We start from the raw sequence: 27761 nt of genomic DNA, 5'->3' as shown, positions 1-27761 counted from the left end.
CAGCTTCATCCTCATCACTGTCCACTGGCTCCACAGGCTCCACAGCTGCCACAACACCGTCATCTGGATCATCCTCCTGCAGAAAAGGCACCTGGTGTCACAATGCCAAATTATGGAGCATGGAGCAGGCGATGATAATGTTGCACACCTTCTTCGGTGAGTAGAATAGGGATCCACCTGTCATATGGAGGCACCTGAACCTGGCCTTAAGAAGGCCGAAGGTGCGTTTGATTACCCTCCTAGTCCGCCCATGGGCATCGTTGTACCGTTCCTCTGCCCTGGTCCTGGGATTCCTCACTGGGGTCAATAGCCAGGAAAGGTTGGGGTAACCAGAGTCCCCCAATAGCCATACACGGTGCCTCTGGAGTTGACCGATCATATCAGGGATGCTGCTATTCCGCAGGATGTAGGCGTCATGCACAAAGCCAGGGAACATTGCATTTACCTGCGAGATGTACTGGTCTGCCAAACAGACCATCTGGACATTCATGGAATGATAACTTTTCCGGTTTCTGTACACCTGTTCACTCCTGCGGGGGGGACCAGAGCTACATGGGTCCCATCAATGGCACCTATGACGTTGGGGATATGTCCAAGGGCATAGAAGTCACCTTTCACTGTAGGCAAATCCTCCACCTCAGGGAAAATGATGTATCTCCTTACGTGTTTCAGCAGGGCAGACAACACTCTGGACAGCACGTTCGAAAACATAGGCTGGGACATCCGTGATGCCATGGCCACTGTTGTCTGAAATGACCCACTTGCAAGGAAATGGAGCACTGACAGCACTTGCACGTCAGGGGGGATTCCAGTCGGATGGCGGATTGGTGACATCAGGTCTGGCTCCAACTGGGTACATAGTTCCTGGATTGTGGCACGGTCAAGCCGGTAGGTGACGCTGATATGTCTTTCTTCCATTGTCAACAGGTCCACCAACGGTCGGTACACCGGAGGATTCCGCCATCTTCTTACATGTCCCAGCTGACGGTGCCTAAGAAGGACAACAGCGAAGAACCAGTCACTATTCCTCTAGGTATGTACCCACAGTTACACACAAGACTACACCAGACAAAAACCCCTTCCTGTATGTGTGTTGAGTATAGGCCTAGCTATGCGTGACGCAGTAGTAAATGAAGCCATGTGGGCCCCTGAAATGGCGGCTGCCTGACCTCTAAACTGGGACAATGGGATTGTGGGGTAACTGCGCTGGCGTTGCACACCGTCGCGGTAGGCGGTCGTAGACCGCGGCGCAATGCTGCATTGGTTAACATTGGACCCTATGGGTCCCAGGAGCCAATGAACAGGTGCGCTGGCGGTGATGATGCGCACGGCCGCAGACGTCACCGCCGCGGACGTCACCGCCATTTTCTATCTCTTCACTCACTAGATACCTGACCTTCAACAGGAGAGGACCTACACTGCTAGTGCTGCTGTGACCTCGGTCTGGAAGCGATGATGGCTGCTGCGTCTGGGGAAAGGGCCCCTGCCTTCACTGCACAGGAGTTGGAGAAACTTGTGGATGGGGTCCTCCCCAGTACACTCTACTCTACGGTCCTCCAGATCAACAGGTTAGTACACAGGGAGCACGTTGTATGGGCTAAGCCTGGTTGGAGAGGGCTGGGTGGAAGAGGGAAGGGGGCAGAGTACATAGAACAGTTATGCATGGGAATGAATGGGCCACATGGCCAGAGTAGGGAGGGGGCCACTCACATTGACGGTGCAGTTGGTAATGACTGTTCCTCTTTCCTTGTACATGTCATGTAGGTCAGCGCCCACCAGAAGAGGGACATTTGGCGTGCCATCGCCAAGGAGGTCCGGACCCTGGGGGCCCACCAGAGACGGGGCACCCACTGCCGTAAGAGATGGGAGGACATTCGCCGCTGCAGCAAGAAGACGGCGGAGGCTCAGCTGGGGATGGCCTCCCAGCGTGGGAGTGGTGCCCGTCGCACCATGACACCCCTGATGTTCCGGATCCTGGCGGTGGCCTACCCGGAGTTGGATGGGCGCTTGAGGACATCACAGCAGACACAAGGGGGTGAGTACAACCTCATTCAGCGGACTTTGCGTGCAGTGGAGGGGTCTGGGTGGGGGAGGTGGGCTGTGGGTGTCCCTAGGCCAGGGCGAGTTAGGTAGGCAAGGCCCCTCTGTAATGTAGGCCATGTGGCACTCAACCCCACCTCAGCAGAGTGCCAAGTTGAGGTATAGTTGCCCCTGTGGCATCCATGTGCGCAGATTCCCACCATTGCCATGTAGGCCATGTAATGCAGGGGGCTGCTGCGTCTGTCTTGTCCGCCAACGGTAGCGGCATGCCATGCACTAAAACTCTCTTTGTTCTGTCTCCCCCCCTTTTCCTGCTCTCCCTGTCCTTTTGTACATCCGCATCATCAGGCGGAGGTACAGTGGCACCGGAGCACGAGGGAGCTGCATACCACATGGCCATGGAGCGCCACACCACAGACTCTGAATGCACCAGTGGGACGGAGGGCGAGGGGAGCTTCACGTAGGCCACCGGATCACCAACCAGCGACACAGACTCGTCCGCCGATGGGAGCTCCCCTGTGGTGGCGGCACCACCTGTGCGCCCCACTTCTACAGGTACAGCCGCCACCCCCCATACCAGCAGTGCCCTCCCAGCAGCCCCTCAGCATTTGCCCCGTGCCCGCTCACCCAGGAGGGTAGGCATCTCCTTCACCCCGGGCACCTCAGGGCCTGCCCCAGTCACCCCTGCTGCCCTCAGTGGAGAGGCCATTGACCTCCTCAAGTCACTCACTGTTGGGCAGTCTACCATTGTGAATGCCATCCAGGGTGTAGAAAGGGAGTTCCAACACGGTAATGCATTCCTGGAGGGCATTCATTCTGGTCAGGCTGTTCTTCAGCGAACCCTGCAATCTCTGGCCTCAGCACTGATGGCAGCCATTGTCCCTGTGTCTAGCCTCCCCCCTCCAACTTCCTCCACCCCGACCCAATCTCCTGTACACCAGCCCATCCCAAGCACACCTACAGACCAGCATGCACACAAGTAAACACACACAAGTAGCTCAAGCAAACATAGGCACCACACACACCACAGGCACTCACGCAAGCCTCACCCACATACAGACACAGCAACATCGACTGTCTCCACTGTGTCCCCCTCCTCCTCTTCTCCCTCCTCCCTCCCAGTCTCGTCTACACACACACCTGCATGCACCACATCTACAGGCACTAGGACTCGCACCAGGACACCCAGCACCACAAGCCGCTCACCTGCACTCACCACCTCCACTGCCATTTACACGTCCCCTGTGTCCTCTCCCAATGTGTCTGTGACGCCCCCTCCCAAAGTACACAAACGCCGGCAATCACTCACCCAACATCCATCCACCTCACGACAGCCTCCAGTACCTGCACCCAAAACACCTAAAGTGACACCTCCTACAACCACCTCCTCTTCCTCCATTCCCAGACCCCCTCCAGCTACCCATCCCAGTGTTCGTCAGAAACAGTCCCTCTGTCAAATTGACCTTTTTGCCCCCACACCCCCCTCCAATTCATCAGTCCTGTCGTAGCGCCTCAGCCAAAAAGCCTCTAGTACCAGTGGTGCGTGTTCCAGGTTTTTGGAGTGCACCGGCCACCAGGGCAGGCAGTAGGACCCGGAGCCAAGGCACTGGCAGCCCACCCCCTGTAAAGGCTATGAAAATGGAGAGTGGACGACCGGACCGTCTTAAGACTCCTGGTGGGACAACAAGTGACATGGGATCGAAGGCGATTGGTGAGTCAGCTTTAACTCCAACAAAGGTGGGGAAGGTCCAGAGGAAGTCTGCCCAGCCTGTTGTGAGTGTCACAGCGGAGAAGTGCGCCATCATATCCGGCGGTCCAGACACAACCGCCAGCACCGTCGTCACTGGTCCAGAGACCACCGCCAGAGTCACAGCCCAGGAGGGCACAAGTATCGTCACTGGTCCAGAGACCACCGCCAGAGTCACAGCCCAGGAGGGCCCAAGTATCGTCACTGGTCCAGAGACCACCGCCAGAGTCACAGCCCAGGAGGGCCCAAGTATCGTCACTGGTCCAGAGACCACCGCCAGAGTCACAGCCCAGGAAAGCACAAGTATCGTCACTGGTCCAGAGACCACCGCCGGAGTCATTGCCCCGGAGGGCACAAGTATCGTCACTGGTGAGGAGACCACCGCCGGAGTCACAGCCCATGAGGGGCCAGGATGCCACAGCCCCGCTGGGCAATGATGGAACGTCATGCAACACAACAATGCCCATTGTAGAGATCGTCATGCCACACACCAATGCCCAGTGTAGAGATCGTCATGCCACACACCAATGTCCGTATCAGAACGGCCATGTCAAAGCACCGCTGAACAGGGCAAAGACCGCCATGGCAAAGCACCGCTAAACAGTCCTGAAACGCCATGGCAAAGCACCGCTGAACAGGGCAAAGACCGCCATGGCAAAGCACTGCTGAACAGTCCTGAAACGCCATGGCAAAGCACCGCTGAACAGGGCAAAGAAAGCCATGACAAAGCACCGCTGAACAGGGCAAAGACCGCCATGGCAAAGCACCGCTGAACAGGGCAAAGACCGCCATGGCAAAGCACCGCTGAACAGTCCTGAAACAACATGGCGAAGCACCACTGAACAGGGCAAAGACCGCCATGGCAAAGCACTGCTGAACAGTCCTGAAACGCCATGGCAAAGCACCGCTGAACAGGGCAAAGACCGCCATGGCAAAGCACCGCTGAACAGTCCTGAAACGCCATGGCAAAGCACCGCTGAACAGTCCTGAAACAACATGTCAAAGCACCGCTGAACAGGGCAAAGACCGCCATGGCAAAGCACCGCTGAACAGGACAAAGACCGCCATGGCAAAACACCGCTGAACAGGGCAAAGACCGCCATGGCAAAGCACCGCTGAACAGGGCAAAGACCGCCATGGCAAAGCACCGCTGAACAGTCCTGAAATAACATGGCAAAGCACCGCTGAACAGGGCAAAGACTGCCATGCAAAGCACCGCTGAACAGTCCTGAAACGCCATGGCAAAGCACCGCTGAACAGGGCAAAGACCGCCATGGCAAAGCACCGCTGAACAGTCCTGAAACGCCATGGCAAAGCACCGCTGAACAGTCCTGAAACAACATGTCAAAGCACCGCTGAACAGGGCAAAGACCGCCATGGCAAAGCACTGCTGAACAGTCCTGAAACGCCATGGCAAAGCACCGCTGAACAGGGCAAAGACCGCCATGGCAAAGCACCGCTGAACAGTCCTGAAACAACATGGCAAAGCACCGCAGAACAGGGCAAAGACAGCCATGGCAAAGCACCGCTGAACAGGGCAAAGACCGCCATGGCAAAGCACCGCTGAACAGTCCTGAAACGCCATGGCAAAGCACTGCTGAACAGTCCTGAAACACCATGGCAAAGCACAGCTGAACAGTCCTGAAACAACATGGCAAAGCACCGCTGAACAGGGCAAAGACCGCCATGGCAAAGCACCGCTGAACAGTCCTGAAACGCCATGGCAAAGCACCGCTGAACAGGGCAAAGACCGCCATGGCAAAGCACCGCTGAACAGTCCTGAAACGCCATGGCAAAGCACCGCTGAACAGTCCTGAAACAACATGTCAAAGCACCGCTGAACAGGGCAAAGACCGCCATGGCAAAGCACCGCTGAACAGTCCTGAAACGCCATGGCAAAGCACCTCTGAACAGGGCAAAGACCGCCATGGCAAAGCACCGCTGAACAGTCCTGAAACAACATGGCAAAGCACTGCAGAACAGGGCAAAGACCGCCATGGCAAAGCACCGCTGAACAGGGCAAAGACCGCCATGGCAAAGCACAGCTGAACAGTCCTGAAACAACATGGCAAAGCACCGCTGAACAGGGCAAAGACCGCCATGGCAAAGCACCGCTGAACAGTCCTGAAACGCCATGGCAAAGCACCGCTGAACAGGGCAAAGACCGCCATGGCAAAGCACCGCTGAACAGTCCTGAAACGCCATGGCAAAGCACCGCTGAACAGTCCTGAAACACCATGGCAAAGCACCTCTGAACAGTCCTGAAACAACATGTCAAAGCACCGCTGAACAGGGCAAAGACCGCCATGGTAAAGCACGGGTGAACAGGGCAAAGACCGCCATGGCAAAGCACCGCTGAACAGGGCATGCACCGTGTAGGAATGAATGGACTGCCACATCAGGCATCCTTATCCCATGTGCAGCTGGGACAGTGACAGGACAGGTACTTTCACGTGGAGACTCATCCAGTCTGGGCACCAGTCCCCCTCCACAACCAGTGGAGACCTGCATCTACTTGAGAGACTGTGGCTATGCACTCCCCAGGATGGCACAGTGGGCAAACCACCCACTGTAGTGACTTGAGAGACTGTGGCTTTGCACTCCCCAGGATGGCACAGTGGGCAAACCACCCACTGTAGAGACTTGAGAGACTGTGGCTTTGCACTCCCCAGGATGGCACAGTGGGCAAACCACCCACTGTAGAGACTTGAGAGACTGTGGCTTTGCACTCCCCAGGATACATCAATGGGCATGGAGCCCCGTCGTGGATCTGGCTTCGCATTCATCTGGCTGAGGTGCCCCCCCTTCCCTTCCCCCTGAGGTGCCTGTAGTGTTTCTATCTGATGCCCCGGCAGTGTTCTCTCTGATTTTGGTCAGGTATCTATTGTGGGCCTCGCCCATGCATTTTTGGACTGTTGGTGCACGGACATTGTTGTGTACATATCTGCACTACTTCTCGGATTGTATGTGTAAATAAGGGTGATTTTGAGATATGTATATCTGTATATTTTTGTATGACATGTATATTGGCACATTACAATGTTTGCCCGAATTTCGCATTGTCTTTGCATTCTTCCGGGGGGATTGTGGGTTGTTACTGTGATTTTTGTGACTGCATTGGTGTGTATGTTGTGATATGCGAGGGTGGTGGTGGGAGTGTTTGGTGGGTGTCCCCCTAACTTTTGCCTCCCCCCTCCCCGTGTCGTAGGTGCAGTACTCACCGGTATCTTCTGCGCCTACGTAGCTGTTGGTCGTAAAGGAGCAGAAAAACAATGGCAGGTAGGATTTGTAATTCGGGCTCCATGGTGTCCTCCTTCCTCGTGGGATGTGTTCAGGTGAGCGTTTTCCCATAGCAAAAGCTGTTTCCGCTGTGTTTTTATCCGCGTTGCATCCGCCCCGGAAAAGGTGGCGGATTGGCGGGTTGTAATAGTGTGGGCGGTACATTGTCTCCCACCTGTCTATTGGCGGTAACCGCCGGGCTGCTTGTCTGTACCGCCGTGGCGGGCGGTGTGTTAAAGTGTCTGTCTTTGTTGGCGGTTTCCGCCAGGGTCATGATTCCCTTTTTTTGTCCGCCAGCCTATTTGCGGTATTACCGCACCTTTAACACCGTCCGCCAGGGTTGTAATGACCCCCTAAGTCTGCAGGTAAAAAGTTGACTGGGATTTCCCGCGCAGCATATCTGAGTAGGGTTCCAGGGTCATCGGATCAAGATTCGGCTTTGGGCAGGGACAAAGATTTTGGGCCCAAAAAAACACCTAAGTCCGAATGTAGAAATCTTCACTAAGGTCTCCTGCGATGCGTGTCCCAAAAGGGCTCCAGGAAGGCCCGATCAGATGTGTGACTCCATCTCGCTGAAGAAAATCTTAAAGAAACCAACTAACTCCGAAGGTACATTTTTGAACGAGGCCTCCTGCTTGATGTAGCCCACCAGGGCTCCATCGCGGTCAGCCTGAAACATTGACTTTCCCCAGTCGAGGTGCGACCAGGTGACCAGATTGGCGATTTATGTTTCTTTGCGCTAGAAAACATTAATTCTTTAAAAATTCATATCTCCGGTTCCCCTCATCCGATTTTATTTGTTTTGGTGTAAAATTAAAACAAAACATATTTCCTATTGATACAAAGTGATTTGGGGTTTTTAAACTGTTTCCTGTGTTTTACTTAATTACTGTTTTGTAATACTTGAATGCTTTACAAACTTTGGGGCTCATTATCACATTGGTGGTAAATACCACCTACCCCCACCGTGACAGCCGCCAACATATCGCAACGGCGGCTACCATCCATCCACCATCTTATGAGCACTGCCTGACTTCCACTACAATAAGGACGGAAATCTGGCAGTGCTCATGGTGGTGGATGGTGATAAGCTGGCGCTGCTAACATCAGCACCCCCCGCCAGAAGGACTCTGCCAGCCATATTATGACCAGTAATATGGCCTGGCAGTGTTCTGCTGGTGTGGCACTGCCGGCAGCAGCAGCGCCCCTTCCCGTTCCCAGCCGGACGACCTCCTCGCCGGACAAGGTAAATCAGGTGTCTGAAGGTGGCGGGGATGGGATGTTGTGGAGTGTTGTGTGTGTATGTCTGAGTGTATGCAGGAATGAGTGAGTGTGTGTGTGAATGCATCTGTGTGTGGTATGTTGTTTGCATGATTTTATGCATGTGAGTGAATGGGTGTAAGAATGGTGAAGTGAGTGCATGTCTGCATGTCAGTGTGATTGTGTGCAAGAATGTGTGAGTATGTCTGGAAGTATGCATGTATGAATGTGTGTGTATGAATGCGTGTATGCCAGTGTAAGTGAATGGGTGTATGCGTGGTGCGTGTGGGTGTCTGGTGTGTGTATGCAAGGAGGGAGGGTGTGGATTGAGGGGTGCTGTGACTGTAGTGGGAGTGGGGGAGGGGGGTGATGTGTGCATGTGTGGCTGTGGGGGTGGGGTCAGTTGTGTGGTGTCTGCGTGTCTGCGAGTGTGTGAGTGTATAGAGGTGTGGGGGTGAGTGAGTGGATCAGAGGGGGTGGAGGGGTGAGTTTAGATAGAGGGGGTGAGGGGCATCAGGTGAGTGTTGGGGGGTGGGGGAGACACCAACTGGTGGCAGGGAAAGCATTCCCTGTCACCAGTAGGGCCTACTGCCATGGTTTTTGTGGGGTTGTTAATGATATGAAAACCATGGTGGTAGATCGGCTCATAATGCCATGGGCGATACTATGTCGGCAGCCATGATGGAGATAGAAATCTCCGGCCCGGTGGTTCATACCGCCATGGCGGTATGAGTGGAGAAGTGGTGGGTTGACTACAGCCAACCTGCCAATCTCATAATGTGGAGGTATGTACCCCCAGCCTGTGGGTGCTAATACTGCCACATTATCCCTAGCGGTCACAAGACCGCCAGGGTCATAATGAGGCCCTTTGTCTCCTAAGGTCAGCCTTGTTGCTCATTGCCAAGATAGCATGGGTTGAGCTGGGGTTAATTTATTGAAACCTAACTGAACCTAGTCCGGGTTAGTGGACTATTGCTAAGTGTAGGTACTTACCTTTGTTTACCAGTAATCCACTTTTCAACATTTTTGGTGCGCATTGGTGGGATCCAGTACTTGTGTTGAGTATCACACTACAGTTTTGAGTAAAGCAAATTAAAAATCCTTTAAATTGTCCCAGTGGAATTTGTTTTATTGTTAATGCTGATTAATTTCCATTATTGCATTTTTGTGATTTTTCTAAATTCTTAATTCCAAGTTTTGCAAAACGTTTTTGTTGACCCAAAACTAGGGAACCATGGAGCTTGAACTGGCTAGCCTACCCACAATAACAGTAGCCAGCTTAAGGAGTTGTGTACTGAAAGGAGGTTGCCTGCAGCCACAAACCTTAGAACATTTTGTTTGGTTAAATCCCTGACAGCCTGGGCTGAAGCCCAAAAAGTAGGCACAGATAAAACTCCAGGGGAGGAAGGACTAGGGGAGGATGTCAGCTCCAACCATTCAGGGGAGGGAGGGCATCTGAGCCTTGGTGAGGATGAGGAAGACCGGTCCTCACTGCACACAGTTACCAGGGCCCTACCCAAAGCTAGTTGGGAGAGGGGAGTCCCTTCAGAAGGAGAGAACCTATCCCTTAGAGAAAGAGAGGTGGAGGCCCAGGTAACATATATAGCAGTGGTTCCCAATCTTTTGACTTCTGTGGACCCCCACTTTATCATTACTGTAGCCGGGGACCCCCAATGAAACTTTATTGGAATCCAGGGACCCCCCACTAAGGCCCTCATTCTGACCCTGGCGGTCAGTGTTAAAGCGGCGGACGAAAAATATGAATTCTGACCCTGGAGGGAACCGCCAACACAGGCCGCCGCTTTAACACTCCGACCGCCACGGCAGTACAAACAAACAGCGCGGCGGTCACCGCCAACAGGCAGGCGGCAGACAATGTACCGCCCACCCTATCACGACCCACCAATCCGCCACCTTTTCCGGGGCGGGAGCCCCCCGATAAAAACACGGCAGAAACAGACATCTCCAATGGAAAACGCTTACCTCGACACACTCGGAACAGCATGGAACCCGAACTCCACATCCTCCCAGCCATTGCCTTCCTGCTCTTCTTCCAGGATCACGAACCTCGCCGCAGACGACAATGGTGAGTACTGCACCTACGACACAGGGGAGGGGGGAGGAGGAAAGGTTACGGGCACACACATACGCCACAAACCCACCCCCACCGAAATACCTACACACTTATGCAGATAAAAAAGTCAGAGTGACACCCCCAACTCCCCCCCCAAAGCAAAGACAAAAGCCAATGAATGTAAAAGTAGAACCATATTATTGCAACAATAAAGTATAGCGACCTTAGCAATATATGAATACACATCTAGAACTCTATCCATACAAGCAGCAAAAGTCCGGCCCAGTCAATCAAAGTCCAAAGGTCCATGGGCCAATGTGCAGCAACACATGGGCAAAGCCCACACACGAGATCCAGTCCATTGGAGAAAACACTGCTGGGGCATCACTAAATTAAAAAGACAGGCACCTCAGGGGGAAGGGAAGGGGGGGCACCTCAGCCACATGAGTCCTTGATGCCAGATCCACGAAGGGCCTCCATGCCTACTGTGCCATCCTGGGGAGTGCAAAGCCACAGTCTCACAAGTCTCTACAGTGGGTGGATTGCCCACTGTGCCATCCTGGGGAGTGCAAAGCCACAGTCTCACAAGTCTCTACAGTGGGTGGATTGCCCACTGTGCCATCCTGGGGAGTGCAAAGCCACAGTCCATCAGGTGGATTACAGAGACCACTGGTCATGGAGGAGGCATGGTGGGCAGAGTGCGTCGTGAAGGCCTGCCCGACACAGAACCGGGACTGCCAATGGGCCAGCGGTGCTTGAGATGAAGGGCCCAGCGGAGCGGTGCTTGAGATGAAGGGCCCAGCGGAGCGGTGCTTGACAGGAAGGGCCCAGCGGAGTGGAGCCTGAGATGAAGGGCCCAGCGGAGCGGTGTTTGAGATGAAGGGCCCAGCGGAGCGGTGCTTGACAGGAAGGGCCCAGCGGAGCGGTGCTTGAGATGAAGGGCCCAGCGGAGCGGTGCTTGAGATGAAGGGCCCAGCGGAGCGGTGCTTGAGATGAAGGGCCCAGCGGAGCGGTGCTTGACAGGAAGGGCCCAGCGGAGCGGAGCCTGAGATGAAGGGTCCAGCGGAGCGGTGCTTGAGATGAAGGGCCCAGCGGAGCGGTGCTTGACAGGAAGGGCCCAGCGGAGCGGTGCTTGAGATGAAGGGCCCAGCGGAGCGGTGCTTGAGATGACGGGCCCAGCGGAGCGGTGCTTGACAGGAAGGGCCCAGCGGAGCGGAGCCTGAGATGAAGGCCCCAGCGGAGCGGTGCTTGAGATGAAGGGCCCAGCGGAGCGGTGCTTGACAGGAAGGGCCCAGCCGAGCGGTGCTTGACAGGAAGGGCCTAGCGGAGCGGTGCTTGACAGGAAGGGCCCAGCGGAGCGGAGCCTGAGATGAAGGGCCCAGCGGAGCCGTGCTTGACAGGAAGGGCCCAGCGGAGCGGTGCTTGACAGGAAGGGCCCAGCGGAGCGGTGCTTGACAGGAAGGGCCCAGCGGAGGGGTGCTTGACAGGAAGGGCCCAGCGGAGCGGTGCTTGACAGGAAGGGCCCAGCGGAGCGGTGCTTGACAGGAAGGGCCCAGCGGAGCGGTGCTTGAGATGAAGGGCCCAGCGGAGCGGTGCTTGAGATGACGGGCCCAGCGGAGCGGTGCTTGACAGGAAGGGCCCAGCGGAGTGGAGCCTGAGATGAAGGGCCCAGCGGAGCGGTGCTTGAGATGAAGGGCCCAGCGGAGCGGTGCTTGAGATGAAGGGCCCAGCGGAGCGGTGCTTGACAGGAAGGGCCCAGCGGAGCGGTGCTTGAGATGAAGGGCCCAGCGGAGCGGTGCTTGAGATGAAGGGCCCAGCGGAGCGGTGCTTGAGATGAAGGGCCCAGCGGAGCGGTGCTTGACAGGACGGGCCCAGCGGAGCGGTGCTTGAGATGAAGGGCCCAGCGGAGCGGTGCTTGAGATGAAGGGCCCAGCGGAGCGGTGCTTGACAGGAAGGGCCCAGCGGAGCGGTGCGTCTCACGGCGGGGCCCTGTTCAGCGGTGCTCCTCACGGCGGGGCCCTGTTCAGCAGTGCTCCTCACGGCGGGGCCCTGTTCAGCGGTTCTGGTCACGGCGGGGCCCTGTTCAGCGGTGCTCCTCACGGCGGGGCCCTGTTCAGCGGTTCTGGTCACGGCGGGGCCCCGTTCAGCGGTGCTTCTCACGGCGGGGCCCTGTTCAGCGGTTCTGGTCACGGCGGGGCCCTGTTCAGCGGTGCTCCTCACGGCGGGGCCCTGTTCAGCGGTGCTCCTCATGGCGGGGCCCTGTTCAGCGGTTCTGGTCACGGCGGGGCCCCGTTCAGCGGTGCTTCTCACGGCGGGGCCCTGTTCAGCGGTGCTCCTCACGGCGGGGCCCTGTTCAGCGGTGCTCCTCACGGCGGGGCCCTGTTCAGCGGTGCCTGTCTTGTGTTTGCAGTGAACCACACCTGGCCAATACTTGCCGCTCACTCTGCATCGGACCTTTCCGTTGCGGGGCCCTCCTGTGATGGAGTCCTGGGGCCCTGGCTCTCCTTCGATACCCCCGGAATGGGGCTGGTGGGGCAATCATGGCCAGGTCGGCTGCTCCCTGCCTTTTGCTCCTTGCTGCCCTTGCCCTCCTTGGCAGACTGTCCGTGGCCCTTGGCTCCCTTAGCCGATGTGGCAGGTGACGGTGCAAGGCTACCCTCCTGGGGGCAGGCGTATCAGGCCTGTCGCGCCTGCCCTTCAGTTTTTTGGTCCTCTTCCCAGGGGGGGGCTGGCTGTGCCTTTGCTGCTGGACGATGTCCCAGCCCAAGGAAAGGGCGGACTCCAAAAACCAGGCACAACGTTCTTTGGAGTTGCTGGGCTGGTGGTGGCTGAGGTGTTTGTGGAACTCTTACAGGATGGAGGGGGTGGGTCAGGTGAGGAAAAGAGGTCCACTTTAGAGAGGAAAAGTTTCTTTGGAGCCATGGGAAGGGTGGCTGGAGTGGGTATGGGAGTGGAGGAAGAGGATGTGGTTGTAGGAGAGTCAAGTGTGCTGTCTTTGGGTGCAGGTGCTTGGGCAGGAGGCTGACGTGAGGTGGATGGCTGTTGTTTGGGTGCCTGCCTGCGTTTGTGTGGTTGGGAAGCGGGGGTGACAGACACACTGGGAGAGGACACAGGAGACGTGTACATGGCAGTGGGGGTGGTGACTGCACGTGTGCGGACTGGTGTGGAGGGTGTGCTGGTGATGGGTGCGATGGCTGATGGTGGTGTGCTTGCAGGTGTGTGTGGAGACGTCACAGGGAGGGAGGAGGGAGACGAGGAGGAGGGGGACACAGAGGAGGTAGTGGCTGTTGGCATGTCTGCATCTGGATGTTGCTTGGGTGAATGCTTGTGTGTCCTGTGGTGCTTATGTCTGGATGACCTGCCCTTGGGTGTTGAGGTGTGTGCAGGCTGGTCTGTAGGTGTGGATGGGATAGGCAGAGGAACAGGGGAGTGGGACTGGGTGGAGGGAGTCAGAAGAGGGAGGCTGGAGACAGGGACAATCGCTGCCGTCAGTGCTGAGGCCAGAGCGTTGAACGATCGTTGATGGACAGCCTGACCCGAATGAAGGCCCTCCAGGTATGCATTGCTTTGATGCACCTCCCTCTCCACACCCTGGATGGCATTCAAAAGGGTAGACTGCCCAACAATGATGGTCCTCAGGAGGTCAATGACCTCCTCACTGAGGGCAGCATGGGTGACTGGGGCAGGGCCTGAGGTGCCTGGGGCGAAGGAGATGGCCGGCTTCCTGGCCTTGCGGGCACGGGCCGAAGGCCGAGGGGCTGCTGGGAGGGCAGAGCTGGTGCGCTGGGTGGCGGCTGTACCTGTTTCTGCCGTGGGCACGGATGTTGCAGCCACCGCAAGGGAGCTCCCTTCCGAGGATGTGTCGGTGTCGCTGCCGTCTCCACGGGTCCCCGTGGTGGAGCCCCCCTCGCCCTCCGTCTCACTGGTCATGTCGGAGTCCGTTGCATGGCCCTCCGGGCCCATTTGAGATGCAGCTCCCTCTTGCGCCGATGCCACTTCTCCGCCGCCTGATGATGCTAATGCACACATTCACAGAAATACAAAGAAAATGGGGGGGTGGTGGAAAACATAAAGACAAGTTGAGTGCATGCATTGGGGACACCGTTGGCGGAGAGGACAGACACAGAAGCCCCCTGCACTACGCTGCGCACTTGGGGTACACTACTCATTCAATGGGACATGCCCTACAAGCCTATGGGCGACAACTGCCCACACAGTATACACTGGTCCATGAATCGCGTTACTAGGCACCCTACATAGGTGGGGGGCGGGGGCACAGGACCTTACTTCACGGACGGGCCTATCCTACAGAAATCGCCTTGGCCTAGGGATACCCACAGCCCTCCTCCCCCACCCAGGCACCTCCACTGCGCGCGAAATAGCTGAATGTGCTGGTACTCACCCCCTTGTGTCTGCTGTGATGTCCTCAAGCGCCCATCTAAATCGGGGTAGGCCACCGCCAGGATCCGGGACATCAGGGGGGTCAAGGTACGACTGGCACCCCTCCTAGGTTGGGAGGCCATCCCCAGCAGAGCCTCCGCGGTCTTCCTGCTCCCGCGGCGGATGTCCTCCCACCTCTTGCGGCAGCGGCACCCTTCTGGTGTGGACCCCCAGGGCCCGGACGTCCTTGGCGATGGCATGCCAAATGTCAATCTTCTGATGGGCGCTGACCTATGTGACATGTACAGGGGGGGAAGAGAAACATCATCACTTTTCTGCATGCTCGATGTGAGTGGCCCCCCCTCCCCAACCTTGCCATGTGGCACATGCTCTCATCTGTCGTGCCATGCATTCGTCATTCGCTGCCCTCCCCTCCATCGTACATCCTCCCCACTCAGCCCAGGCATTGGGCACTATGCATTGCCCCCGTGTACTCACCTGTTGGTCTGGAGGCCCGTAGAGTAGCGCATACTGGGGGAGGACCCCGTCCACGAGCTTCTCCAACTCCTCGGAACTGAAGGCGGGGGCCCTTTCCCCAGTCGCAGCAGCCATTGTCACTTCCAGATCGAGGTCACAGCAGCACTTGCAGTATAGGTCCTCTCCTGTGGATGCTCAGGTCTCGTGTGATCAAGCAGAGAGAAAATGGCGGTTACGGCCGCGGCGGTGCGTGCCGCGGTGGTGCGTACCGCGGCAGCGCGTACCGCGACCGCCGGCGCTCACCGCCATTGGCTCCTGAAACCCATAGGGTTCAATGTCGTCCAATGCGGCTTTGCGCCATGGACTGCGACCGCCTACCGCCACGGTGTGCCACGCTTGCGCTATTACCTCACTTCACATTGTCACACTTCACAGGTCAGGCAGCCGCCATTTCAAGGGCACACATGGCTTAATTCCTACTGCGTCACACATGGCTAGGCCTTGCACCGACAATCATACTAGCCATTCAATCCCGAGAGATACGTGTACTGGAGATGCTGTCGGCACTTACCTGTGGGTTGCTTGACTCTGTGCTCCATGTTGTCCTTCCTAGGCATCGTCCGCTGGGACTTGCGAGGAGACGGAGGAATCTTCCCGTGTACAGACCGCTGGGGGACCTGTCGACAATGGAAGAAAGACACGTCATACTAACCTACAGACTCAACCGTGCCACTATACAGGAACTGTGTGCCCAGCTGGAGCCAGACCTGATGTCACCCATCCGCCAACCCACAGGGATTCCGCCTCTAGTGCAGGTGCTGTCAGTACTGCATTTTTTGGCAAGTGGACCATTTCAAACTACCGTGGACATTTCATCTGGGATGTCTCAGCCTATGTTTTCAAAGGTGTTATCCAGAGTGTTGTCTGCCCTGATGAAATACGTGCGGAGCTACATCATTTTCCCTGAGGTGGGTGACTTGCCTACAGTGAAGGGTGATTTCTATGCCCTTGGACACATTCCCAATATCATTGGTGCCATTGATGGTACCCATGTGGCTTTGGTTCCCCCAAAAGACGATGAGCAGGTGTACAGGAACCGTAAAAATTATCATTCGATGAATGTCCAGGTGGTCTGTTTGGCTGACCAGTACATCTCCCATTTAAATGCCAAGTTCCCAGGGTCAGTGCATGACGCGTACATCATGCGAAATAGCAGCATCCCTTATGTGATGGAACAGCTACAGAGACACCGTGTGTGGCTAATTGGTGACTCTGGTTACCCAAACCTGCCTTGGCTATTGACCCCAGTGAGGAATCCCAGGACCAGGGCAGAGGAACGGTACAATGAGGCCCATGGCCAGACTAGGAGGGTGATTGAGCGGACCTTCGGCCTCCTGAAGGCCAGGTTTAGGTGCCTGCATATGACTGGTGGATCCCTAATGTACTCACCAAGGAAGGTGTGTCATATCACCGTGGCCTGCTGCATGCTTCACAACCTAGCTTTGCGACGCCAGGTGCCTTTCCTGCAGGAGGATGGTCCAGATGGTGGTGTTGTGGCCGCTGTGGAGCCTGCGGAGAGTGAAGAGGAGGAAGACGAAGAGGACGACACAGACAACAGGGACAGAGTGATACTGCAGTATTTCCAGTGACACACAGGTAATAATGTACTCCAGCATTGTATTATATCTGTAACTGTAGTGGCTCTCTACTGTCTGACCTTTCACCCCAATGTATGGTAACTTAGTTGTGTATATCACTTCCTATTTCAGTGATCTGATCCCCATGGAGTGCCCTCTGGTTTTTTCCCCCATGGACTACCGCTGTGCGACACTGGTATGTTGTCATCACAATGTAACTAGAAATGTTTTGTTGGTTATATCGAATACATTTGGTTTAAATAAATAGATAGCAGAATCCAGTTGGTTAATGTGCAATGATTGTGTTTATTGAAGTTTTAAGATAGGTGCATAGTTCAAACAGGGTGATGGTGGAGGCATGTCCATGGCAGTGTCCAGACTGTCGTTCCTACAGGTCCATTGTCCATATGCCTGTGGAAGGTGGAGCAGGGGCAGTTCAAGGTTGGACAGGATAAACAAGTGGGACAGTGGGATGACATCCGGGGGTTTCCGTGCATGGGGTGGGGTCCGGGAGGGCTGTTGCTGTTGTGTCGGGGGCCTCCTGACCACTAGCGCCGGCGGAGATGGTGGGCTGTTCTTCCTCCATGCTAGTGGCAGGGGCCCTTTGGGGGGCCACATGGTCCCGCAATGTGGTGACAATCTGGTTGAGTGCCACCACGATTGTACCCATTGCGGAACTGATGGTGCGCAGTTCTTCCCGGAACCCCATGTACTGGCCCTCCTGCATGGTCTGGATCTCCTGGAACCTGTCCAGGACCGTCGCCATCGTCTCTTGGGAGTGGTGGTACGCTCCCATGATGGTGGTGAGGGCCTCTTGGACAGTGGGTTCCCTAGGCCTGTCCTCCCTCTGTCGCACAGCAGCCCTCCCAGTTCCTCTTTGTTCCTGGGCCTCTGTCCCCTGGACGGTGTGCCCACTACCAGTGCCCCCAGGTCCCTGTTGTTGTTGGGGTTGTGGGTTACCCTGGGTGCCCTGTACTGGTAGACAACCGCTGCTTGACCTGTCCTGGAGACAGAAGCATGGGCCCGCTGGGTGGGTGCTGTGCTGGTGTTTCCTGAGGAGGGTAGGTCTGCTGTGGCCTGGGGCTGACTGAGGGTAACCGACTGTCCAGAGGTCCCCGATGGTCCGGGCTGGTCATCAGGTTCTAGGTCGACAGAGCTGCTTTCATCACTGGGGGCCTGTTCTGGGGGTGGGATGGACAAATCTGGACCCTCCTGGCCGGTGTGTTGGCGTTCGGGCCCTGCAGGGGTAAAATAATATGGTTATTGATTTTGTGTGTGCAGTGGCGTGCGATTTGTGGGTGCCCTTGTCCCCCAGTGCTGGCAGTCCCATGTGGGAGGAGTTGTGAGGGTGGTTTGTGGGGGGGGGATGGGTATGTGCAGTGGTCATGCTTAGGTGATGGGTGTCCATGGTTTGTGCTGGCATTCAGGGGATTGGGTTGGGTTGGGTGGGTTGTGCTGGTGAGACATTAACAGGGAGTATGTGTGCTGGCGGGTTAGGGGTGAGGGTGGGGGTGTGGGTTGGCATGCTGGTGGTTGGGGGGGTGAAGTAGTTGAGATTAGATTTACCAGAGTCCATTCCTCCGCCTACTCCAGCGAGGCCCTCAGGATGCAGGATGCTCAAGACCTCTTGCTCCCATGCTGTGAATTCTGGTGGAGTGGGTGGGGGTCCGCCGCCAGTCTTCTGCACAGCTATGTTGTATCTTGACACCATCGCCTGCACCTTCCCCCGTAGGTCGTTCCAGCGCTTTCGGATGTCTTCCCGATTTCTGGGATGCTGTCCCACAGCGTTGACCCTGTCGACGATCCTTTGCCATAGCTCCGCCTTCCTGGCTATTGTGGTGTGCTGCACCTGTGTGCCGAAGAGCTGGGGCTCTACCCTGATTATTTCCTCCACCATGACCCTGAGTTCTTGGTCCGTGAACCTGGGGTGTCTTTGGGGTGCCATGGGGTGGTGTGGATGAGGTGTGGGGTGGTGTTTGTGGTGATGAGTGTAGTGGTGTGTGGTGTTTTGTGCGTAGATGTGGTGTGGGTGATGATGTTGGGTTCCTGTGTGTGTTGTGGTTTGCGTTCCCTGTGCTCTCTCTCTGTGTATTGCGCCTTGTCTCTGAATTTCGCTTTGTGGGGGTTTGTGGGTGATGTGGGTGTGTGTTTTATATGGTGATGGGTGTGTGGGAGTGGTGTTTGTATGTGTATCAGGTGTGTGTATTTTGAATTGTCCAATGTGGCTGTGTTTTGTAAAGGTGTGGGTATTTTGAGCGCGGCGGTGTGTACCGCCAATGGAATACCGCGGTTGAAAGACGCGTGGATTCGTGGGTCGTAATGGCATGGGCGTGTTTGTGTTGGCGTGACGGTGGAGGTTTGGTCATCTCCAGTTTATCGCTGACCGCTGATGAGGCGGGCTTCAGTGGATTGATTTTGTGGACATTTAAGTTAAAGCACTAGGGGGCTGTATATAGGGAAGCAAGGTAAGTATATTTGAGGAGCTTTACAATTCAGTTATGAGGGAGCACCTTCTGACTAATTGTGCCCAGAAGAAGCACCGCCAGTATCTAGGTGACTCTAAGTTGACCAACCCCAGAGAGCTGGGGGAGGCAGCAGATGACTGGTTAAGAATTAGGGTTAACCAGAAACCCCTAGGGGTGACCGGAGAAAGGGAGGACATGGATCTTCTCAGGGGCAGGACCAGGGGAAAGATGATAAAAAATCCAAGGAGTTCTCACAAGAGTCCCCAAAACCTTCTCAGGGTGGGGGAGCCCCAATCCATGCCACTTCTAAGGGGAAGGGGCACCAGAGGAAGAATTATTAGCCTGTTAAGGCAGGAAAGTCTCAGGAGCTTGCTAAGGCCAGCAAGTGTTTTGAGTGTCATCAACCTGGACACAAAAGCTATCTGCTACAAGAATCCTCTCACAGGTGGGTAGTCCCATGGGATTGCTAGTGTAGGTGTGGGGTGGAATTTGGCCCCAGGCTGGGATCAGGATACAAAGAGGTCACCTTAGTGTCCATGGGTGGGTTGGACATTGCAACTATGGCTACCTTACCTCCCAGCATAGAGGGATATAGGCAGAGGCCTAAAGTCAATATGAATGAGGTGGAAGTTTCAAGAGATACTGGAGCCAGTGTGACAAGGTTCCCTTGATACCACTGCCAGTGGTTAGGAGAGGGTGGGATTGACATTGTTGTGCCCCTAGAACCACCAACTGCCTGAGGCAACAGGTACATTGTGGTGGTTGTGGACCATGCCACCAGGTACCCCAAGACAATACCCTTTATGACAGTCTCTGCTCCTACAGTTGTTAGGGCCCTATTTGGTGTGTTTACAAGAGTGGGATTCCCAAAGGAGGAGGTCTCAGATAGGGGCACAAATTTTACATGCAATGTGGAATGAACATGGTGTTACCTATAAGTTCACTATCCCCTATCATTCCCCAAACAAATTGTCTGGTGGAAAGATTTAACAACACCCTGGAGGGCACGATCACGGGTTTGTCTGACAAACTCAGGAGGAGATGGGATATTCTTGTCCCATGCCTGCCGTATGCATACAGGGAGGTGCCCAAAAAGTAGTTGCATTCAGCCCCTTTGAGTTACTGTTTGGGGCCCTGTAAGAGGCCGATTGTATCTGGTAAGAGAGTCTTTGGAGAAGCCTCTCAAAGAGTCCACACAGAATGTAATAGATTATGTGCTGAGCCTGCGGTCATGCATGTGCATGGCTGAATATATGAAGAAGGCAAGCAGCAACATGGAGGCTAGTCAAGAGCTCATGAAGCTCTGGCATGACCAGAAGGCTACAATGCCTGAGTATCACCCAGATCAGCTGGTGTGGGTTTTGGAGCCTTTGGCTCCCAGGGCCCACAGACCAAATGGACTGGGCCAAATCCAATTTTGGAGAAGACGGGTGAGGTCACCTACCTGGTGGACCTTGGCACCCCAAAGAATCCTCATAGGATCCTGTCTGTCAACACACTAAAACCCCACCAGGACAGGGCAGATATGACCATGCTTATGGTCACTGATGAAGGGAAGAAGGAGGAGACCTCTTTTCCACAAATGTACAGGATGGGTCATTGGAGGGAGTGGTTCTCTCTCCTACGTTGACAGCCCAGCAGCAGAAAGATTGCAAACAAGTTTTGGAGCAGTTTGCTGGCCTGTTCTCTTTGAACCCTGGACACACCAATTGGTGTATCCATGATATTAACACTGGTGACAGCTTACCTGTCAAGAACAGGCTGTACAGGCTGTCTGACCAGGTCAAGGCCAACATCAAAGCTGAGGTGGCTATGATGTTGGATCGCAAGGTAATTGAGCCCTCTGATAGTCATTGGGCCAGTCCAGTGTTACTGACACCCAAACCCAATCTCCAAGGTGGGAAAAACGAATTACGATTCTGTGTAGACTACAGGGGTCTAAATGCAGTCACCAAGACTGATTCTCACCCCATACCTAGAGCTGATGAGCTCATTGATAGGTTGGGTGCTGCCAAGTTCCTGTGTATACTTGATCTTACCTCTGGATACTGGCTGATTGCCTTAAGTCCAGGAGTGAAGGAGAGGTCAGCATTTTCCACTCCAGGGGGCCACTTTCAGTTCAAAGTGGTGCCCTTTGGCCTGAAAAATGTCCCTGCCACCTTCCAACGGTTAGTGAACAGAGTCCTGTCTGGGTTGGAATCTGTCTTTGCAGCTTATCTGGATGATATAGCTGTACTCAGTTCCACCTGGGAGGACCACCTGTCCACCTGAAGGAAGTGCTTCAGGCCCTGCTCTAAGAAGGCCTGACTATCAAGGGAAGCAGGTGCCAGATAGGGCAGAGTTCAGTGGTGTACCTAGGCCACCTTGTTGGTGGAGGCCATGTGCAGCCTCTCCAGCCCAAGTTCCAGACTATTCTAGATTGGGAGGCTCCTAAAACCCAGACTCAGGCAAGGGCCTTTCTTGACCTGACTGGGTATTACAGGAAGTTTGTTAAAAATTATGGGACCTTAGTGGCTCCTCTGACAGAACTCACCTCAAGGAAACAGCCCAATAATCTAATTTGGACCCCAGAGTGGCAAAAAGCCTTTGACACTCTGAAACAGGCTATGGGGGTCATTACAACATTGGCGGTAAAAGCCGCTTACCGCCGTGCAGAAGACCGCCAACACACCGCCGCGGCCGCGGAATTCCGCCACAGCTATTACGACCCACATCTCGAAATCCGACAAAATCCAGACACCCACACAAGTCCGCCACACCAAAGGTCAGTGATAAACTGGCGGAAAAAAAACAGACACCGTCAGACTAACAGAAATACGCCCACACTATCACGACCCACGAATCCATGCGGCGGTCTTTCAACCGCGGTATTCCATTGGCGGTACACACCGCCGCGCTCAAAATACACACACATTTACAAAACACAACCACATTGGACAATTCGAAATACACACACCTGATACACATACACACACCACTCCCACACACCCAATACAATATAAAACACACACCCACATCACCCACAAACCCCTACGACAAAAACACAGAAAGAAGGCCAGAGAGAGACACTACAAACTACTACCAAGAATCCACAGGCACACAACACCATCACCCACACTACTTCCACGCACAAAACACCACACACCACTACATATCACCACACTTATCACCACATACACCACCCCACACATCACCTACACCACCCCATGGCACGGCAAAGACACCCCAGGTTCTCGGAGGAGGAGCTCAGGGTCATGGTGGAGGAAATCGTTCGGGTAGAGCCACAGCTATTTGGAGCACAGGTGCAGCACACCTCAATTGCAAGGAAGATGGAGCTATGGAGAAGAATAGTCGACAGGGTCAACGCAGTGGGACAGCACCCAAGAAATCAGGACGACATCAGGAAGAGGTGGAATGACCTACGGGGGAAGGTGCGTTCCGTGGTCTCAAGACACCACATCGCGGTACAGCGGACTGGCGGCGGACCCCCATCTCCTCCCCCACAACTGACAACATGGGAGGAGCAGGTCTTGGAGATTCTGCATCCTGAGGGCCTCGCAGGAGTCGGTGGAGGAATGGACTCTGGTAAGTCAAATCTTAACTATCATATCCCCCACCCTACCTGCATGCTATCACAGACCCCCGTCCTCGCCCCCTCCCCTATCACTCCAACTCCTCACAAATGTACTAATAACACAAACCACACATCCCAACACCAAGCCCTGCATGCAACAACAAAGCATGGACACCCATCACTAAAGCATGCCCACTGCACAGACCCATAACACCCCCCTCAACCATCATCACACAATCCCCCACACTGGAATGCTAGCACTGGGGTCACCCACCCATTGCACACCATGACACACACAGATGCAATAATCATGCTTTTACAACCCTGCAGGACCACTACCCAACGTCACCAGACAGGAGGGTCCAGACATCTCCACCCTACCCACAGAAGAGGCCCACAGTGAGGACAGCAGCTCTGTCCAACTGGATCCAGATGACCAGCCCGTACCATCATGGGCCTCCGGACAGTCGGTTCCCCACACCCAGTCACATGCCACCACAGAGCTTCCACCCTCTGGTAACACCAGCACAGCACCCACCCAGCAGGCCCATACCTCCGTCCCCAGGACACGTCAATCAGCTGTGTGTCCACCACTACAGGGAACCCAGGATAACCCACCACCCCAACAACAACAGGGACCTGGGGGCAGTGGTAGTGGGCACACGGTCCAGGGGACGGAGGCCCAGGAACACAGGGGAACTGGGAGGGCTGCTGTGCGACAGGAGGCGAACAGGCCTAGGGAACCCACTCTCCACAAGGCCCTCTCCTCCATCATGGGAGCATACCACCACTCCCAGGAGACAATGGCAACAGTACTGGCCAAGTTTCAGGAGACCCAGCGCATGCAGGAGGAACAGTATTTAGGCTTCAGGGAGGAACTCAGAAAAATCAGCTCCGCCCTGGGCACCATCGTAGGGGTGCTGAAGGAAGTACTCAACACCAGGAGGGACACTGTGGCACTACAAGGGGCCCCTGACACTACCATGGATGATGAACTGCCCACCACCTCTGCCGGCGCTAGTGGACAGGAGGCACCGCCACAGGACCACCACACCAGCACCCCACCCCTTGCAGACGGAGAACCACCCCGCAAGTGGTCCCTGAGATCCAGGAAAAATACAGAGCACGATGCCAAGACCCCCGCCAAGAAATGAGACCACCCTGATTGTCATCCCACTGTCCCACTTTGTCGCCCTGTCCATATTTAAACTGCCCCAGCTCCACTTCCTATGCCCATATGGGCAATGCACCTGTGAGACTAATAGACTGGACTCTGGCATGGACATTCCTCCACCATCACCCCTCACCATGTTACAACCCCCCTCCAATATTTAGTACTTCAATAAACACCCTTGAAGCACAAAACAATCTGGAGTCAGTCTGTGATTTTGAAAAAGTGTATTAGCAATGACAGTGACAAAATGCGTTTTCAAATGTCATGTCAACATACCTATGTCACACATCTCATTCCATGAGGAATCTAAGCAGATGACACACATTGGAAACCACACCTGTGAAACCGTAGGGGAAATGTACAACTCAGTTACCATATAGTGGTTGAAATCGACAGACAGGATAAAGGTAGAAGTGTGAAAGTACTTGTAGTAGGCAGGAATGTGTTCTCACCTCTGTGTCACTGGAAATATTGCTGGATAACTGAGTCCCTGTTGTCAATGTCTTCTTCCTCTGCTTCCTCCTCATCACTGCCCACAGGCTCCACAGCTGCCACAACACCGTCATCTGGACCATCCTCCTGCAGAAAAGGCACCTGTCGTTGCAAAGCCAAGTTGTGAAGCATACAGCAGGCCACGATGATCTGGCACACCTTCTTTGGTGAGTAGAATAGGGAACCACCTGTCATATGCAGGCACCTGAACCTCGCCTTCAGGAGGCCGAAAGTGCGTTTGATCACCGTCCTAGTCTGCCTATGGGCCTCATTGTAGCGTTCCTCTGCCCTGGTCCTGGGATTCCTCACTGGGGTCAGTAACCATGACAGGTTGGGGTAACCAGAGTCCCCTAATAGCCACACCCGGTGCCTCTGGAGTTGACCCATCACATAAGGGATGATGCTATTCCGCAGGATGTAGGCGTCATGCACTGAGCCAGGGAACATAGCATTTACCTGGGAGATGTAATGGTCTGCCAAACATACCGTCTGTACATTCATCGAATGATAACTCTTCCGGTTCCTGTACACCTGTTCACTCCTGTGGGGGGGACCAGAGCTACATGTGTCCCATCAATGGCACCGATGATGTTGGGGATATGTCCAAGGGCATAGAAGTCACCTTTAACTGTAGCCAAATCCTCCACCTGACGGAAAACGATGTAGCTCTGCATGTGTTTCAGCAGGGAAGACAACACTCTGGACAACACGTTGGAAAACATAGGCTGGGACATCCCTGATGCCATGGCCACAGTTGTTTGAAATCACCCACTTGCAAGGAAATGGAGCACTGATAGCACCTGCACTTCAGGGGGGATCCCTGTGGGATGGTGGATTGCTGACATCAGGTCAGGGTCCAACTGTGCACACAGTTCCTGGATTGTGGCACGGTCAAACCTGTAGGTGATGATCAAGTGTCTTTCCTCCATTGTCGACAGGTCCACCAGCGGTCGGTACACCGGAGGATTCCGCCATCTCCTCACATGTCCCAGCGGACGCCTATGAAGGACAACAGCGAGCACAGAGTCAAACAACTCAGAGGTATGTACCCACAGTCTACACGGAACACCATTCATACCCAAAATGTGGCCTGTATTTATGTTGTGCGACAAGGCCTAAATCTGTGTGACACAGTTGGTAATTAGGGCATGTGGGTCCCTGAAATGGCGGCTGCCTAACTTCTAAAGTGGGACAATGGGATGTGAGGTAACTGCGCTGGCGTTCTACACCGTCGCGGTAGGCGGTTGAAGACCGCGGCGCAATGCTGCATTGGTTAACATTGGGCCCTATGGGTCCCAGGAGCCAATGACGATGTACACCGGCGGTGATGGTACGCACCGCCGCGGACGTGACCGCCGTGGACGTGATTGCAATTTTCTATCTGTTCAATCACTGGATACCTGATCTTCAACAGGAGAGGACCTACACTGTAAGTGCTGCTGTGACCTCGGTCTGGAAAGAGACAATGGCTTGTGCGTCTGGGGAAAGGGCCCCTGCCTTCACTGCAGAGGAGTTGGAGAAGCTCGTGGACGGGGTCCTCCCCCAGTACACACTACTCTACGGTCCTCCAGACCAACAGGTAAGTACACAGGGAGCATGTTGTATGGGCTATGCCTGTGTGGAGAGGGCTGGTTGTAAGAATGAAGGGGGCACAGTTCTGCATGCCTGATGGACTGTGAATGCATGTGCCACATGGCAAGGGTAGGGATGTGGGCCACTCACTTACACAGTGCAGTTGTTAATGACTTCTCTTCTTCCCCTGTACATGTCATGTAGGTCAGCACCCACCAGAAGAAGGATATTTGGCGTGCCATCGCCAAGGACGTCCAGACCCTGGGGGTCCACCACAGATGGAGCACCCACTGCTGGAAAAGATGGGAGGACATTCGCCGCTGGAGCAAGAAGATGGCGGAGGCTCAGCTGGGGATGGCCTCCCAACGTGGGAGGGGTGCCCGTCGAACCATGACCCCCCTGATGTTCCGGATCCCGGCGGTGGCGTACCCTGAGTTGGATGGGCGCTTGAGGGCATCACAGCACACACAAGGGGATGAGTACAACATCATTCAGCGGACTTTGCGCGCAGTGAAGGTGTCTGGGTGGGGGAGGATGGCTGTGGCTTTCCCTAGGCCAGGGCGAGTTCCATAGGCTAGGCCCCTCCGTAATGCATGCCATGTGGCACCCCACCCCACCTCTGTAGAGTGCCAGTCCAGGTATTCATGCCCCTGTGTCATCTATGTGTGCAGATGTCGACCATAGCCATGTAGGCCATATCCCAGGAATTGCATCTGTAGAGCCCAACAGCGTGACGTAGTGCAGGGGGCTGCTGTGTCTGTATTGTCCACCAACGGTAGCGGTAAGCCATGCACTCAACCTGTCTTTCTTCTGTCGTCCCCCCCTTTTTGTGGTCTCCCTGTTCTTGTGTGCATCAGCATCATCAGGCGGAGGTACAGTGGCACCGGAGCATGAGGGAGCTGCATCCCACCTGGCCATGGGGGCCCACACCACGGACTCAGAATACACCAGTGGGACGGAGGGCGAGGGGAGCACCACGGCGGTCACAGGATCTGCAACCAGCGACACGGACTCGTCCTCCGATGGGAGCTCCCTTGTGGTGGCGGCAAAATCTGTGCCACCCACTTCTACAGGTACAGCCGCCACCCTCCCTACCAGCACCGCCCTCCCAGCAGTCCCTCAGCCTTCGCCCCGTGCCCGCTCACCCAGGAGGGTGGGCATCACCTTCGCCCCAGGCACCTCAGCCCCTGCCCCTGTCACCTCTGCTGCCCTCAGTGAGGAGGCCATTGACCTCCTCAGGTCCCTCACTGTTGGGCAGTCTACCATTTTGAATGTCATCCAGGGTGTAGAAAGGGAATTGCAACACACTAATGCATTCCTGGAGGGCATTCATTCTGGTCAGGCTGCCCTTCATCGAACCCTGCAAACTATGGCCTCAGCACTGATGGCAGCCATTGTCCCTGTGTCTAGCCTCCCCCCTCCAACTTCCTCCACCCCGACCCAATCCCCTGTACCTCAGCCTATCCCAAGCACACCTACAGATCAGCATGCACACACGTCAACACACAAGGGAAGCTCAGGCAAACATAAGCACCACACATTCCACAGGCACTCACGCAAGCATCACACACATACAGACACACCAACATC

Source organism: Pleurodeles waltl, chromosome 11 (assembly GCF_031143425.1).
Source record: "Pleurodeles waltl isolate 20211129_DDA chromosome 11, aPleWal1.hap1.20221129, whole genome shotgun sequence".
In the NCBI taxonomy this organism is placed as follows: Eukaryota; Metazoa; Chordata; class Amphibia; order Caudata; family Salamandridae; genus Pleurodeles; species Pleurodeles waltl.
The sequence above is the reverse complement of the archived record's forward strand: the minus strand, read 5'-3'. Positions refer to the sequence as shown.